We start from the raw sequence: 18,379 nt of genomic DNA, 5'->3' as shown, positions 1-18,379 counted from the left end.
GTTTTCTGCTCATGAAGGGTCTAACTCCAGTTCCAGAGGCGATGGGATGAGAGTCCCTGCCCAGTGTTCTCTGCTTTCAGATGCGTTCAGTGGATCAAAGCAGTGAAGAAAGGACTCTTGGAGCACTTGGTTAGTGAGCAAGTAGTCACTCATTTCCCCTTACACTTTTTTTCTTAATCATTTTATTATAACATTTTGTTTCCTTTTTCCAGTCAGTTATATACCTGTGATAGTACATGAATTCAGAACATCCAAAGGAAAAGGGGCCAGCCATTATCTTGGCTCTGATTTCAGCATTCATGGGTTTTTTTTTCTGTTTTGTTTTTTGTTTTTGTTTTTTGGCACCAGAGAACTTGTGAAATAGTTGGTGGGTTCAAAATGCAGCTCTACCAAAAAAGACAGGGATTTTAATGTCTAAAATGTCACTTTAATATAAACAGTCACTGGTGTTTCAGGTTGGGTCACCATATTCCTGCACTGACTCATTGTCCTTATCTTCAGAGGTGGATACTGAATGCCATGAGTCCTTTGGGATGCACTGGGATTCTACTGTTGCTGCTGTGTTTTCTGCTCTTGCTACTTTCTTTCCTGCCTGCAGTGTGCTCCTCTTTGGAATCACCAGGATGAAGTGCCATCTCTTGTCACACGGGGTGGCTGTAGTGCTGACACTTCTGCTCCAGGTCCTTCTCATCTTCCTCAAAAACCTGCATTTCTCTGTAAGCACATCTCCATTGACACTGCTTAGTAGTGATTCTTCAGGCATCTGAGTGGGGTGTTAAAGAAGCCCCACATGGTTCTTATCAGGCTGGAGAAGGCATACACAGTGCATCACCTGACCATGAGCATATTGTTAATTGAATCTGGAGCAGCTTCCACTGAATCTTTAGAAAACTCATTTGCAAAACTGTCACCTGCCTCCTGGGAGATTTTCTCCCTAGAACCAGAGAACCATGGGGGGACTTGTGCTACCTTACCCAAGAGGAAAATGTCACAGGCAGAGATCATGCCAGGCAGGTAGCCACTGCCTGGTCCTTTGCAGTGAAGGGCCAGGGTATAGCACTGGCCAGGGCATGCTGGAAAGAGAGGGAGAGGCAACGCTTGCTGCTGAAGAAAACTCTGACTACTTGGTTGCCCTCTGCAAGACTTTCCAGGCTGGGTATCCTCCAAACTATTATCCCCATGCCATTCTTACCCACCTGTGCTGCAGTTCCAACAGAGGGTAACTCAGACAGAGATTTCTTGTGTAAGCCACCAAAAAGCATACGCTACAGAAGAAACACTGCTAGAGTTCATCACACATAAAAATTAAAAAACATGTGCTCTTCATATTAGTGAAAATGCAAGGCATACCAGAGAGACGGAACTTACTAAACACATACGTGGAAGAAAGGACTTGCATGCAGAGTAAAGAAAACAACTCACTCAGCAAGGTGGCTCCATGGATTAAGGGCATTTGCAATACTCAGAACCTACATGGTGGAAGGAGACTTTTGGAAGTTGTCTATGAATCTTCACATGAGTATCACAGCATGTACTTACCACACACATTCACAGACACAAATACATACATGTTCATTAGTAAAAAAAAAAGTGTGTATGGTGGCAAAAGCCTGTAAAGTCAGAGAAGACACAATTCAGGAGCAAAGTCAGGATGGCAGCAAGTTCAAAGGCAACCTGGCTTATATAAAAGAGACCCTGTCTCAAAGACAAACTAAAACCAAAGCTCAGCAAGAACAAAAACATCTGTATGGACACAGAGTTAAATACCCAGCACTAAGATATATCCGAGTACAACTAGACAGTCCACAGCACCCATTATTAAGTAAATGCAAATCAGATTACAAGGACACAAACATTACTAGCTATCAGCTAGTAGAAAGGCAACTTTTTGTTGTTGTTGAGACAGGGTCTCATATGTATCCCAGGCTAGTCAGAAACTACTTATGCAGTCAAAGACACCTTAATCTGCTATTCTCTTGCTTCCTCTCCATAAGTGCTGGGAAGGACAGGTATTTACCACCATGCCTGGTTTATATAAACCCAGGGCATCATGATGCTGGACAAACATTCTACTAACTGAATACACCCTCCATCCAGGTAAATGCCTTAAGAAAAACTGAAAAATTAAGTAAATGGAGCAACTGCCATGCACTGCTGACGAGATATACTAAGAATCACACCCAGTGAGAGAAGACAGATACAAATGGCCACACACTATGAAATGTCTTTTATGAGACATTCTGGAAAAGAGAAACTATAGGCTCAGAAATAAGAATAGTGATGGATTAAAGGGTGAGAGGAGTGACTAAAAAGGCACAGGAGGCCTTTGAACTTTTATTATTATGTTATGTGTGCATGTGTTGTTTGAGCACTCGTGGAGGTAAGAAGGCATCCTTGTTGAGTTGACTTTCTCCATCCTTAATGTAGTTCTAGGAATTAAATTCAGGTTACCAGGCTTTCATAGTATTATGCATTGAGCCATCTCACTGCCCATGATGGGCCCTTTGGGGATGATAGAGCTTGCATAGTTACCTAAGCTCTGTAGTAGTAGTTAGCTAACTATGATTTGAACTTAATTGCATGAAATTTTTATCTCAACAATCCTGACAAGAAATTGATAAGACAAAAAAACTAGCATAAAACAAATATTTAAAAGTGCTAGGTGAGGTTATCCTAAGAAAATAAACCTTACAGATGTTCCAGTTGCAGGGTCATCATGAGAATGTTCCCAAGCATTGTCAGTTGTACTTGTGTTGTCCCCAGGTCTCTGAAGGAGAGAAAGATTTCATGAGGAGCCATTTTCATTACAAGTGGTTACTTACACTCTGGCTTTCCTATAAAAGTATCTGTCTCAGGAGTAAGTAAGCCCATCAGAGAAGAAACTTCTATAGGGCCTACTATATCTAGTACTACTTATATCATCCACTTAATGAGATGGCATTGAATAGAATCTATCTTCTTACTTTTCATTTTCATATTGCATTTACCATATAACTACTACTTCACATTTTACATTCTTTTCTTTTATATATATATAAATATGTTTCTCTGCTTTCTGAGATGATATATTCATCTCTCTTATCAATTTATTTTGTACATATATGTATCTGTGTATCTAAGTAGGTGCACATGAATGTATGGGGGTGCCATGGAAGCCAGAAAAGGGGATTGGATCTCTTGGGGCTGGAGTTATAGTATATTGTGAGCTACCCACATGGGTGTTAGGATTCAAATGCAAGTCCTCAAATAGAGCAGCAAAAGGTCTCGACCACAGATACCAGCTTCATCTACATTGCATATCTCTCTATGATCTTCAATACTGGTTTTCCCCAGGCTGAATGTCTTGCCCATTATTTATCTTATCTTCATCCTTCTCTTTGTTAGTAACTTTTGAAAGGATTCAGTTTATTTTAAATTGTGTGTATATGAGTCTGTGTGGGTGAATCTGTACGTGAGTATAGGTGTCTATGAGAGCCAGAAGCATCAGATTCTTCCAGAGCTAAAAACAAAGGCAGTTATGATCAGCCACCTTGGGTGCTGGAAATCAAACTCAGGTTCTCTGCAAGACTAGCAGACACTCTTCTTAACTGCTGAGACTCCTCTCCAGTCCTTTAATAGCATTTAGAAATAATCAAGTTAAAACTAAAACTGACTTTTTCTCTTTAAGACAAAGTACCCTTTGATGAGCAAAGTAGAGGATAGAATACAGGGAGAAATACTAACGCTAAAGATCTTTTGAAAAAGTTGTTTGGGAACCTACTACTATAGAAGCTCACACACACAGTGTGATAGTTTGAATAAGCATGTGCCAGTGGCCAGTGTCAGAGGAGCACTAGTTGGTAACTGAAGTTCAGGGTGTCAGCCCACCAGGAGGAAAACTCTTTGATGGGAGAACCTCACTAAGCATGGCTACGAGGTTACAGACTCCAGACTGTCTTTTGCTTCTGTTCTGCCTTTACATGTTGCTACTACAATCTTTCCCTGGCATCTGGCATGGTGTGAGGAGATGTGGAGAGACCCCCACCAACACTCCCTGTATTGTAGTGTATTTATCTTATGGAAATATCCTTATCTACTGGGCATTTTTCCCTGTGGATTGTCAAGAAGATTACATATCCCTAGACTGTACTATCTAACTGACAATTAGGATGATAGCTTATACAGAGTTTTAATGAATAAAAATACATACAAGAACATGTTTCATAGCAAGGCATATGAGTTCCACTTAAAGAGTTGACTTAGATCTTAGCTCTGGTTAATGATCAAGGTAAACAACTAAATTTCCCCAGGAGCCAAGATGGTTCTAATTATCTTAATGCCAAAATGACCAAGTCAAAGATTTTAGTATGCACCATTAGCAGAAACAAAGCTATAAAATAACTTTATGTTAGACCAGATGCCTTGCTAATCGTTTTTTGATTTAAAAAATAAACACCAGAAGAACAATCTAAAGTTTACAAAGACATATAGAGGAGCTGTCTGATTTGTTGGGCTAGGACTGAAAGGGCAAAGCAGCTTGACTACTGAGTGCACTTCCCTTGTATGTCTGATTAATTCTCGGTACAGATTCTTTTCCTCAGTTTTCTGACATGGGTATGTACCCTGAAGGCTTTGAGAGTGTGGCCTCAGGTAGGTTGTTCATGCTCCATGGAAAAGTCACGCACACAAAGTTGGGTGGGTAGGGAAGGGGTGTGGATTTGGGAAGAGTTGGGGAAGGGATGAATGTGATCAAAACAAAGTGTATGATATTATCAAATAACTAATAAGAAATGAGAAGGTATACTTTCTAGTGGAAATCAGAAAGAAGGATAGGAGCCATCTCATAAACTATAAGACTATCATAATACTTACAGATATTTTAATGCTGGCAATTTAAAAAAGTAGGGATCTTCAACAATTGTGAGAGGATTATGGTTGAGAATTCTGAAAAATACAAAGCCATTGAAATTACCATAATTTTCAATGTGCATTAATCTATTTATACAGTTTTAAAATTGGTTTGTGGGACAAGATGACTCGACCGGTCAATTGCCATCAAACCTGACTATTTAGGTTCAATCCCTAGGACCTGCATGATGGAAGGAAAACACTGGCTTCCCCAAGTTGTCCCCTGACCTCTACATAAATGTTATGGCAATCACATGCTCTGGCACACATGTACCCATACACAGACACACCTAGACTCCATAAACATCCATACTTTGGAAACTATTCATATATATAACATTAAAGACAAGCAGAAGAAAAACAGGGAAAAAAAGTGGATTGCAAAGAAAAAGTGCCAGCGAATTCTTTTGGTCAAAAATCTTATGGATGAAGAGCTGGAGATAGGGCTCTGTGGTTAGAAGTGCTGGTTGCTCTTGTAAAGGACCCAGGTTCAGGTCCTAGCATTGGCACAGTGGTTTATAACCATCCATAACTCTAATTTCAGGAATCCAATGCTCTCTTCTGACTTCTGAGGGCATGGTCTGCAAGAACATACCTGCAGGCAAAATACTCAGACACAAAAAATAAATAAATCTAATTTTTTAAAAAAAAATCCTATAAACAATGACATTGATAGTAAACCCCTTCAATGTATGAAACTATTTTAATGTGTCCCACAATTCAAGATGCTTGTCCATTTTTAGAAATATAAGATAATTTGTAGTTAATTCAGTTAAGAGAGGAAATGTTTGTGGGAGGGAGTTTGGGGGTGGGGAGATTATTTCCCTGGCTGCTGTGGGCACACTTCCGCTCCTTCAGCCAATAGCCCTTAAGATACCAGTGCACTTGGATGTGGTCTCTGATACGGTAAAAGCACCTGTAAAGCGTGCCCTGTCTCTCTTGCTTCGGGCTCCTGCTTCTGGCTGCTAGACTCTGTTCTTGTTCACACAGAGGACTGTTATCGAGGACAGTGATCTGTAAGTTTTCCCTTAAATAAATAACCCTTTTATTATTCATTATTCTGAACTGGTATGGGATTATTTTGTGACTTCCGTCATCATCTGGCACCTGAACGTTTGGTTTTAGAACCCCCAGCTGTGACTTGACTACACACCGCTGGGCTTAGAGCAAGCCCGGCTCGGCTTGAGTCCTCCTTCAGCCCGGCTCAGCCAGCACAGAGCCAGCAGTTCATTTGGTTATAGAATTCTTATGCAGCAGCAGCTTTTCTTGTTACAGATTAGCCATGGTTCTTTATATTATCTCATTACACACCTTGGAGCAGCTTCAAGTCCCCGCACGCTTTCCCTGGTGCTTGTGTCCCGCTGCCAGGCACTGTGTGGAAACTCAGACAGGATACAGCTTTCCCAGGGGCCTTCTGTTATCTTGTTATCCTTGTCTGTGGCTGCTGACCGATCAGCGCACACAGTCTGTGGTTTCTACTAAAGAACTATTATTAATCTAAGCATATCTTTCAGCTTAGATTAATGAAATCATATTCAGACTAGCCACGTGTCTCCAAGTGCACTTCTAGGTCCCGCTGGGTTTGTTTTGTAGGTGGCCCATGACATCTACTGGCAGGTAATGGTTACTGCACCTACTCCAGCTCAAAATCAACCATAAGTTAGATTTATAAATTGAAATATAATTTATAACTTTATAATTTAAAAGGTCAATATGTCAGACAACCTTCCAACATTTCAATAACCTCTTTACTTATACCATGTACAAGGTTTTACAAGACTTATATGATTATCACTATTCTTGACTCGGGGTATTAGTCTTGTCTTCAATATCTTTTTCATAAAAATATGGTTTGACAATAGGGCTAAGAATGAGGCACTTTTAGGAATAAAGCAGTCTTTACAGATTTATACAAGCTTCTCAGAAAAGAGGTTGGAACTCTGAAAGAGGATACAAACAATTTAACTAACAAAACTCAGTCAATTGAGGTACTTTTAGAAAAGGTACTCACAGTAATTTATTCAAAGGAAAATTCAGCACTCTGGGAAGGATACAGCTGATTTGGCACATAAAACTCAATCAATGACAGTGTGTGCTAAGGCATTACTTGAAAGAATTCGTACTGTTGTGTTGCGGGAGGTCCTCCCACTCCTCCATACAATAGCTGCTGAGATACCAGCCCATTGGGGCATGGTCTCTCTCCATTTAAAAAAGTGGCCACTTCCCTCTCCTCTCTCTCTTCACTTCCTGCTCCACCAGCGACTAGACTCCCTTCCTGGTTGCGTAGAGGGCTGTTGCCTGGGACAGTGATCTGTAAGTTTTTTCCCCTTTAAATAAATACCACCCTATTAATCATAATTCCAAACTGGTGTGGCATTTTTTGTGACTTATGCCTTCACTGTTGAATGTATTAATCGGACTCTGTCGAAGGGGTATGACAGATTGACTGACAGAATGTCTCTCCAGGAAGGTAATATGCATCCTATAAAGATTATGTGCAAGGATGAGACATTATCTCTACTGGACAGATTTCATATCTTGGACTCCTCAATGAGGGGATTAGAACAGAGCACTGGACAGGAGATCCAGATATAACAGAAGGCAGTGGTAAATATATTTGAAAAGATTGACAAACATCAAATTTGATGACCAGGGACAAAAGGTACAAAGACAAAATTTAGCCTCATTAGTACATAAAAATCTTCAGGATAGCTTCCCTAGAGTTCTGCATGCCTTTTCAATAATAACATCAGAAAAAGTATCTGACCCCAAGTACCCTAAGGTTGTCAAAGAATATTAATGGGAGTCCATACATATGACTGATCAAAAGGAAATTAAATAAGCAATTGTAACTTATAGACTACATTTGTCCTTTGTTAGGGAAATGGTCAAAACGAGGGCTTCCAGTAACAAAGCAATGCCACAAGACTAGACTCAGTTAATCTTAGCAGTTCTAGAAAATGGACTGCAGTTACTTGGGAGGTGCTTTGTTAAGGAAGAAGCTAGAATTTTAGAACAACAGGAAAAAACAAAAGGATTTGAGATTTCCCTAGATCAAATTCTAGGAGAGGAACTTTACTCTGAATCTCAGGATCAAACTCTTTTTGATGAACACACCTGTCCCTATGTAGCACAGCATCTTGAAAGTCTTGAGACAGGATTTAGGAACCAACAAAGAGAATTGAATCATATCTTAGGGTTAAACAGGGTCAGAGAGAAACTTTTAGTGACTTTTTACAAAGACCAATTAGGGCTGTACAGATAGGGGTAACTGGTCCAGAAGCTAGACATATACCAATTGAGTCTTTGGCTTATGAAAATGCCAACGTAGAATGCAAAAGGATCCTTAAGCCTTTAAAGATCAGATCAGCACCCATGGATGAATGGGTCTTGCATAAAATGAATGTCGAGACAGTAGACTATGGTACTGAAGCTCAGGAAGGAAAAGCAATTTCCAGTGATAAGAGAAGACATCAAAATATCAAATGTTTTAATTGTGGTAGAATGGGACATCTGAGAAGAGATTGTAGACAAGGGATTCCTAGGAATAATGTCTCCTCTGGAAATGGCAGAAATAGGACTCAGCCTTCAGATATATGTAGGAGGTGTAACAAAGGCCGACATTGGATCAATGAATGTAGGTCAACAAAAGACAGACAAGGCAACCCGATTCCAATTGAGAAACGCCATGGGGAGCCTCTTGCAGGCCCCCAGTGATGAACGTGGTTCAGTCATTCCCAGTTACTGTGGAGAATGTGTCTCACCAGAAAAATTTAAAAAATCCAAATCCAGCTGTTAAAAACAAGAACCACCCATATTCCCAAAAAATGGACTATGGATATTTTCATTTGTTTAGAATGTTGGTTACAGTTGTTATGGTTAATAGTCAGGAGAAAAGCTAAACAAAGGATATCAGATTCAGAGTTCTTGTTTTAAAAAAAAAACGAGGGGGAAGTAGTGTGGAACAAAGGTCTGTATTCTGTCAATTATATTTTAAATAAACGCTGATTGGCCAATAGCCAGGCAGGAAGTATAGGTAGGACAACCAGGCAGGAAGGAGAGGCAGGGCAACAAGAACAGGAGAATTCTGGGAAGAGGAAAGCTTGTTCGGCAGTCCTATCCCAGCCACAGGAAGAGCAAGATGTGACTGCCTCACTGAATAAGGTACTGAGCCACGTGGCCAGCATAGACAAGAATAATGGGCTAATGTAAATTAGGAGCTAATAAGAAGCCTGACCTAATGGGCCAATCAGTTTATAGTTAATGTAGACCTCTGTGTGATTTCTTTGGGACTTAACAACTGCAGGAACCAGGTAGAACAGAAAACTCAGTCAACAAATGGCACCCACACGGACAACTGCATCCACATAAAGCCTGAGAGAGCTGGGGAACTAATTCTAGACATAAAATAAGAAGTGTTAAGCGTGGCTTATTGATAGCAGTACTCTCTTGGCTGGGCTCTGCTCACTAGAGGCAAGCACGCTCATTTAAGAGAGGCTTCCTGACTCAGCTTTAGCTGTAAAACCTTGCAGTTCTTTTAAGAGGTCCTGCCACAAAACACTTAAATGGTGTTGATGAAAAGCTGACTGCATGCTTTTTGGTTTTCAGCCATAGCAGGAAAAAAGCTATGCTTTTAAAAATGCTGGCTTTCTGGGCCATCCTGCCAGTGCAAACTCTGACTCTTTCAGGCAGGAGGTTCACCTACAGAGCATTTGAGTATGGTCAGTGAGCATACTGCTACAGCTTGCTTGTTGGCAGGGACCTTGAAATACCATAGAGTTGTGGCAATAAACATGGCTACAGCTGGTACCTCTGTCATGAGGTTGGAATCTCAGAAAGCTAAGGAATGGGCTGGATTCAGCCGTCAAAGCCACGGCTTTAATCCTCTCCATATTGCTTAGCAAATTAAAGACTCACATAGTCAGTAAAAGAGAGAGATACAGTAAAGATAGACTCAAAGACAAAGAAAACCTCTAAATGGTTTACAGTGTGTTTAAAAAATATATACAGGCTTGGGAGAAAAAAAAAGGTTGAAATCCTTAAAATAAAAGAGAGTAGTTGGGTGTGGTGGCACACACCTTTAATCCATCCCAACACTTGGAAGAAAGAGGCAGGCAGACCTCTGTGAGTTCAAGGCATGGTGGCACACACCTTTAATCTCAATGCTTGGGAGGCAAAAGTAGACAGATCTCTGTAAATTCAAGGTATGGTGGCACACACCTTTAATCCCAGCACTTGGGAGGCATAGGCAGGCAGATCTCTGTGAGTTCAAGGACAGCCTGGTCTACAGAGGGAGGTCCAGGACATCCTGGTCCTCAGTTACAATGGAGGATCCAGTAGAAAAATGAGACTAAGACCATTGAACAACAAAGTAGGGCTAGAGGTATGGAAATCTCCCAAGACCAACTTTTTAGAGAGGGGGATTATGCTAATGGAGAAAGGCAATCTCTATATGATGACCACACCTTAGCTTTATGCCATACAGTGGTTTTGAATGCTTGGGACAGAATTGGAGAAATAGGAAAGAAAATTGAGTCATTTACTAAAGTTACAGTAAATAGAATGATAGGATATTCAGAAGCTAGACAAATAATTGAATCTGGCTTTTGAAAATGCTAATGCATAATGCAAAATGCTAATTAGACTGTTAAGGTAAAATCAGCACTCTTGGAGGAATGGATCTGAGATATAATCAATATTGCATCTCATAATGTCACCTAAAAAGGGACTGTAAACAGGGAGTTCCTAGAAACAATGTTTTTTCTAAGCATGATCCAAACAGAATTCCCCTCCCTTATGGATTATGCAGAAGGTGTGGCAAAGGCAGGCATGTAGATCAGCAAGGAACAGTCAAGGTAAACTTTTGCCATAGGGAAACGCCTTGAGCGGCCTCTAACAGGCCCCTATGCAAAATTCTGTGCAATCATTTCCTGTCATCATGGAGGAAACCGCTTCCCAGAGCAATTAAAGAACCTAATGCCTATTGGGGAAAAAAAGGAAAAAGATACTGTCCTGAATGATAAACCCACTATAGAAGTAAGAACAAAAAGTTCAGGAGCAACCATAAAACAAATATTACAAAGATTAGATTTGAACAAGAGAGACCCCTTAATTAGAAGAAGTCATAATTCATCAAACAGCATTAGCATTCAATCTATACTAACCTATACAACTAACAAATGCTTTTCATTTGATCAGATATAACTCCTCAAAGTTATGGTTGGGGCAGGATTTTGTTTTTGTCTTTCAGGAGAATGAAGGCATCCAGCTAAGGAATCTGAAGACCACAAGACATATGAGACAACCGAAGAAAAAGGATAAATCATCTAGAAAATATTTCCAAAGAACAAAAGTAAACTGGCCTATTAGCATATCACATCTCCAACTGGATAAAATTTCATAAATCTTCCTAAACATTTGTTTTTGCTGTTCTCTATAAGCATATGATACAAATGTTCTTTTTGTAGTCCCAGTCCAACTGAAATTAAAGCTAGCTTTGGAGTTGGAGTGTGACTCTCTCCTTCTCTAAACTCAAGCATGCTTGTTAAAGTAAAATTCCAAATCTCTGTATCATATCAGAAGAGTCACCTGATAAGGGAAAGAAGAAAAACTAAAATTTAGGTGTAGTATTAAGAGCGCCGGGCTGCATCCCCGGCACCCAGCCGCCCACACGGCTAGCTTTACCCGAAATAATTACATGGAAACTGTATTCTTTTAAACACTGCCTGGCCCATGAGTTCCAGTTTCTTATTGGCTAGCTCTTACATATCGATCTAACCCATTTCTAATAATCTGTGTAGCTCCATGAGCTGGCTTACCAGGAAAGATCTTAACCTGCGTCTGTCTGGAGTGGGAGAATCATGGTGACTCCTTGACTCAGCTTCTTTCTCCCAGCATTCTGTTCTGTTTACTCCGCCTACCTAATTTTATGTCCTATTAAAGGGCCAAGGCAGTCTCTTTATTTAACCAATGAAATTAACACAAGCCAGAAGACTCTCCCCCATCATTTAGGGACTATTTTATTGCCACTACTCTCATAATATTTTGGTTTTATTTTAAATCTTTAACAGCTTTTTAAGGTATAAATATTATCTCAAATTTTATATTATATATATATGTGTGTGTGTGTGTATATATATATACACAAACACATACTTTTGTCATGATATTAATGGTCACATAGAGTACTAGGTCTAAAAAAATATTTTATTTACCTTCCTGTACATGATTTCAGGTTTGAGTCACTCTCCGGTAAGTAGGAATTAAGTTTTGTACTCTAGATGTACATAACAAATATTGATCCTTTAATCTGAGATCTGCTGCACATGACATTTAAAATATTTAAATTTTCTGCAGTGAACTAAGACTATGCATAACAGTGAGCTTTGAAGTCTCTAAAAGGATGATGGGGCACCACAATAATGATTCCACTAGGACTATGATAACATCACTAGGCTGAAAACCACCACCTAAAGATTGGCTTTGAATTTCAAATTACTCAGGACAATTTGGAGGCGGTTAACTGAAATGACTCAACCTTGCAGTCTACTCTAGCTAGAACTTGAGATAAGCCGTGCACTTTCCCATTACAAAGACTGGACAACAAATGATACAATTATGTCTCCCAGGACGTGACAATTAACCCAAATTTTCTTTTCAGGATCCCCTAAAGATGTTGCTGCCCCCAGACAGCAGGAAGTAACTTTAAGAACATGACACCTACATTCCCAAGAGGTGGGATGGGTAGTTTTAGTGTTTCATTGGGTTATGGATATTTATCATTGTTTAGGGGAATTGGCTATAAGTTGTTACTGGTAATGGTCATGAAAAAAGCTGAACAAAGGAGAACAGATTCAGGGACCTCATTCTAAAAAGAAACAGAGGGATATAGATATGATAGGATATAAAGGTATATTACTGAATCTACTCTAAAAAGAAAAAAAGGGAATATAGATACAGTAGGATATAAAGGTATATTTCTGAGTCTACTCAGAAAGAAAAAGAAGGGAACAGAGAAATAATAAAAAGGTAGATTATTAAGTCTACTTTTAAACCAAAAGAAAGCAACTACTTATTTTAAATATTTTGCATTGATATAGATCTTTGCACATTGATACAAATTTGAGATTAATTTTGTTAGAACATACTGTACATACATTTCTAATCATGTTCAAGGCATTGTACCTATACAGCTCATTTAGCAATATAATGCAAATTTCTAGTACTTGAAAGTTATCATTACCAACTAATTAGGATATAAAGAAATGTAAGTTAATAGTAGTCATTACAATCAAACTTACAGTCATATTAGGTATGCTTTCAGGGTCAAACAGAGATACTTTAGATAGACAGGTCATCTTCAAACACTTCAGATCTATAGAATATGGCATTTAAGATAACATTGGTTTATTATTTCTTTTTTATGATAGTGAGACATGTCTGCCCTTGGCAGCACCAATCTACTTCAGAGAAGATGACGGACATCGAAGAAACTCCACATGGAGTTTACTTTCTGTGTGGCAAAAGTAAGCCACCAGGCTAGAAAGTGCCCTTGCCTTGACTACTGACAGAACGCTATTCAAACTGGACAAAGAGGACACAAAGGAAAGGACTGCTGACCTCTGACAAGACACAGAGGGACAGCCCTGTAGAACGTCCTGCTTCACAGAAAAGTCTGTCAGATATGCTAGGTCTGTAGGCCCAAGATGGGCCAGTGGCTCATACTCTCTTCCTGTCATCTGCCAATCCAGATGTAGAACTTTCAGCTACCTCTATAGCACCATGTCTGGCTGTGTGCCGCCTTGTTTCCCACCATATTGATAATAGGCTAAACCTCTGAAATGTGATCCAGCCCCAGTTAAACGTTTTGCTTTATAAGACATGTCATGGTCATGATGTCTCTTCAAAGTAAGAGACACCCATAACTGAGGAGAAGTGGACAGGTAAATATTTCTGGAACTTTCCAGAGTGAGATTCTTCATAGGACAACCACACTCCGGTGATGTTTCTACAACTGAGAATTCATGGGCACAATGGGTGTAGTTATATTGCTGTGATAAAACACTATAGGAACATCCACCAGCTCAGCCTGTTTGGGTGCTGGGACCAAGTCGTGAGTGCAACCGGGTTGAGGGAGTCCGTTTGATTCAATAGCCTGCCTGCAGCAAGCAAGGTAGGCCTTTTGTTTGCAAGTTACCTGGCCAGCAAGGAGACCTGATCTCGGTACCAGAAGAGCCATCAGTGGAACCTTCATCTGGCGATGGATGGAGATAGAGACAGAGACCCACATTGGAGCACCAGACTGAGCTCTCAAGGTCCAAATGAGGAGCAGAAGGAGGGAGAACATGAGCAAGGAAGTCAGGACCGCGAGGGTGTACCCACCTGCTGAGACAGAGGGGCTGATCTATTGGGAGCTCATCAAGGCCAGCTGAACTGGGACTATAAGAGCATGGGATAAAACCGGACTCTCTGAACATGGCAGACAATGAGGGCTGATGAGAAGCCAAGGACAATGGCAATGGGTTTTGATCCTACTGCATGTACTGGCTTTGTGGGAGCCTAGCCTGTTTGGATGCTCACCTTCCTAGACCTGTAATATGGGAGTGTCATATATCAATCTGTTGATTTCATTGGTTAATTAATAAAGAAACTGCTTGGCCTGATAGGTTAGAACATTGGTGGGTGGAGTAAACAGAACAGAATGCTAGGAAGAGAGGAAGTTAGGCAGACGCCATGCCTCTCCTCTCCAGGGCAGCCACGATGAAGCAAGCCGCCAGGTCAGACATCCTGAATCTTTCCCGGTAAGACTGGTGCTACACAGATCACTAAATATGGGCTAGGCAAGATATGAGAGTTAGCCAAGAAGAGGCTAGATATAATGGGACCAGGCAGTGTTTAAATGAATACAGTTTGTGTGTTGTTATTTCGGGTGTAAAGCTAACCATGTGGGAGCCTGGTGGGACAAAAAGCAGGCCTGCCTGCAGCTCCTCACTACAGACCTGGATGGAGGGGGGAGGACCTTGGACTTTCCACAGGGCAGGGAACCCTGACTGCTCTTTGGACTAGAGAGGGAGGGGGAGAGGAGTAGGGGGAGGGCGAGGGAAATGGGAGGCGGGGAGGAGGTGGAAATTTTTTCAATAAAAAAAAAATCAAAAAAAATTAAAACACTATAGCCAAAACAACATACAGAAAAAGAGAGTTTCTTTGGACTTAGAGTTCCAGAAAGTTGGAAGTCCATGATGGTAGAGCACAGGCATGGCAGTGGTAGTAGGAAGCTCAGGGCTCACATTTTCAACCACAGGAAGCAGAGAAAGCAAACTAGAAATGGTACAAGTCTTTAAACTTTCAAAGTGACATAACTTTTAAAAACAAGGCTCACACTTCTTAAACCTCCTCAAATGGCACCAACCGCGGAACATGTATTCAAATCACGAAGACTATGAGGGACATTCCTTTCAAATCATCACAATGACTGAGCATTTTAAAAAAGAGGACATGAAATCAGGAGTGAATCTGGGAGGAGCTGGAAGAGGAGAAGGTGAATATCATTAAACACACTATATAAAATTCTGAAAAAAAATATTGTATTAAAAATTCATGTGCTTCCAGACATCTATCATCACTGTTTTTACATTTAATTCTAATAATATCTTAAGTGGTCAAGGTTATAATTGGTTCATTTACCTATGAGGAAACAAGGCACAGAGGCTCTGTAACTTGTCCTAAGATCATAAATAGTAAGGTAGGAATCTGAAGTCAGTTCTGACACCAAATATTGTGCTTAACTTATTAGAAGAAATTTAAGAGAGCTGTAATTTAACACCGATTTTCAGAGGACTTAATATGGAAAACTTTAAAAATTTCTTTATTTAAGTGTGTATTAATTGTATCAAATAATGACTTAGAAATAATTTTTGTTTTGCTTTTTTTTTGAGGCAGATTCTCATGTAGATCAGCTTAGTCTCAAACTAGAACTCATTACGCAGATCAGGATGGCCTTGAAACTCTGATCCTCCTGATTTAAATCTCATATGCTGGGATTATAGACATGAGCATTGTCATGGTTGGCTTAGAAATAGTGGTTTTAACTTTCTGTGCTTATCTGAGAACACCTCTGTAATGGGCTGTCCTGTCTCTTTAAGAGACAAACCCCACCCACTCCCTCTCCTGAGGATCTTCCTTCAGCTTCCAGCCTGAGCTCCTTCCTTTTTCCATCTCTCTCCTAAAGAGGCAGCTTCTGTCTCTCTCCCTTTTCCCTTCTCCTCTTCCCCTCTTCAGTTCTCTCTCTCTCTGCTCTTCCCCCTTCTCCGCTTCCCCTTTCCCCTCCCCTTTCATAACCCACAAAATAAATATCTAATCTCATTCTGCATGATGTGCCTAATAGGTCTCTGTCTCTCACCTGCTGCGTGGCTCCCTGCCTGGGACTGGCTGCCCACTGCTGCCACTTGGGACCAGCAGCATTTCTGCTGCTGTGCCCCTCAGGGAACCACAGCGATTCACCATAACAGCCTCTATAATAAGTATAGTTTTCTTTTCCCTAATCATTTCTGTGACTAATACCTAATTATCCCATTGTCATTGAGATGTTAGAGATTAAAAGCTATGACAACATGATGACAGCAATGAAAATAGTGAGGTAAGGATATGAGAATTCATTCCTCTATGAAATCATGAATTGTTGAAAAAAAAAAGTCAGAACTACCTTTGTCAGATCTCTGGAAATTTAATCAAAGGCTCATCACACTAAGCAATTTATTTATTCAGAAAAGTCAACCCAATCTCTGTGACAGCAACACAAAGTGTGGTTTTAACTTGTTCCGGATCATTCCTCATTCTCTAGCTCAGGGGCAACAAACAGCCCACGGGAGTACAGACTGGTGTGCTATGAAAATCAGTGGGGTATTCCTCAAAACAAACAAACAAACAACTGGAGATGGTTCTATTGCATACATGATACCACTCCTTGGCAAAGTCTCAAAGAACTCTATATCATATTATAGAGATACTTGCATTCCCTTTTTTTCACAATGGCCAGGAATACAAATAGCCTAGATGTCTACCAGTGGATGAATGGATAATGCCATGTAGTTCATGTATGCAAAAGACTACTATTCAGCTATAAAGAAAAATGAAATTTAAATATAAATTGGGAGAGATATAGTCATTCTAAGTGAGGCAACCTAGACACAGAAAAATATCACATTTTCTATCATATATTTATGTTAGCTTGAATAATTCGATATGTGTGTGTAAATAAATAGGAGCACCCAGGGAGGGTAGGGATGAGTAAAGGGCCATGAGGATGGTGGGACAGAGATAGAATGCAGATGATGAAATGCAAGGAGAAAGAAGAATGCAAGAGGAAAGACTGCATGGCCTTCAGGGAGGAAAGGCGGGGTAGATAGGAGGTACAGGTACGGGGGTCCACAGAAATGGGACTTGACTGAAGGTCAGAGAGCTTAAGTCTACTCTTGCTCTCTCAAAGTTATCGACAACAAGTCTGATGTAAGGAGTGGCTACAAACAAGAGATCCTGACCTAGGGTGTGGTTACCTGGTGTTTGAATACTAAGATGGCCCAAAGAGGTGGATCACCTTGACCAAAGGTCAGAGAATTCAAGTCTATTCTTGCTCCTGTAAGGATATGACAGAAGGTTTGTCCCAGGAATGGCTGCCTACAGAATGCGTGGTCTACGGTGTGGTTGTTATATGTCCTGCATAAGCAATAGAATACTACTTAACTAAAGGATAGTTTTGCTTGATGTTTCAATTATTCAAGCAATAATTGCTCTGTTTGTTTAATGTATTACGCTAAAGCAATCTTTTGCCTTCTTCCCCCCATTTTTGAATTGTGGTATATAAGAATATGCAAAATAAATGCAGGCATATTCAGTACTCACTGGATTTCCCTCCTGGTTCTATTCTATATCTCTGTATTTCTTTCATATCTCTGTTCCTCCTACCTAATTTTTCTAATCTACATACCCCTACCCTGAAATGTGCAAACTCTGTTGAGGCCAGAACCTGACAGATATTGCTCCAATGTGGGGCCCTGACAGATGCTTCTCAATGTGGGGACATTACATATAGGGAGGGATAACTAATACTAAAGACCTTTGAAATGCCCCATGGAAACTTACCACTATAGAAGCTTCCTAAAAATATATACATTTTCTAAAATAAATACTCTGAGTTTTCTTCAGAGATGTAGGTCCTGAAAGACTACCAATGCTCCAGTAGATGGTCCTACACTCATGTCATGCAAATACAGGCAGCATTAAGTGGACTCAGTGAGATTTTTATAAAAGAACACTCAGAGCTGGGGGAGAGTGCATAAACTAAGACTGTAGAGGAGGAGTTGAATAAAACATATATGATGATATGTTTAAATGGAGTCACCTTATAATAAGGAAATAATGCATCCTTCAGACAACATATGCTATCAAAAAGTTCAGTATACCTGGTATGGGTTACTGCTTTTCAAGTTGTTGGTCC

The 18,379-nt window shown here is 40.2% G+C and overlaps 1 pseudogene; it reads right to left on the bottom strand.

Annotated features, from left to right (window-relative positions):
• Positions 1-18,379, bottom strand: part of LOC121436030 — an 83,467-nt pseudogene that overhangs the window by 29,520 nt on the left and 35,568 nt on the right.

The sequence above is a fragment of the Microtus oregoni genome, unplaced genomic scaffold (genome assembly GCF_018167655.1).
Source record: "Microtus oregoni isolate MIOR12 unplaced genomic scaffold, Mior012 000048F_ref0000485, whole genome shotgun sequence".
NCBI lineage: Eukaryota > Metazoa > Chordata > Mammalia > Rodentia > Cricetidae > Microtus > Microtus oregoni.
The sequence above is the reverse complement of the archived record's forward strand: the minus strand, read 5'-3'. Positions and strand labels throughout refer to the sequence as shown.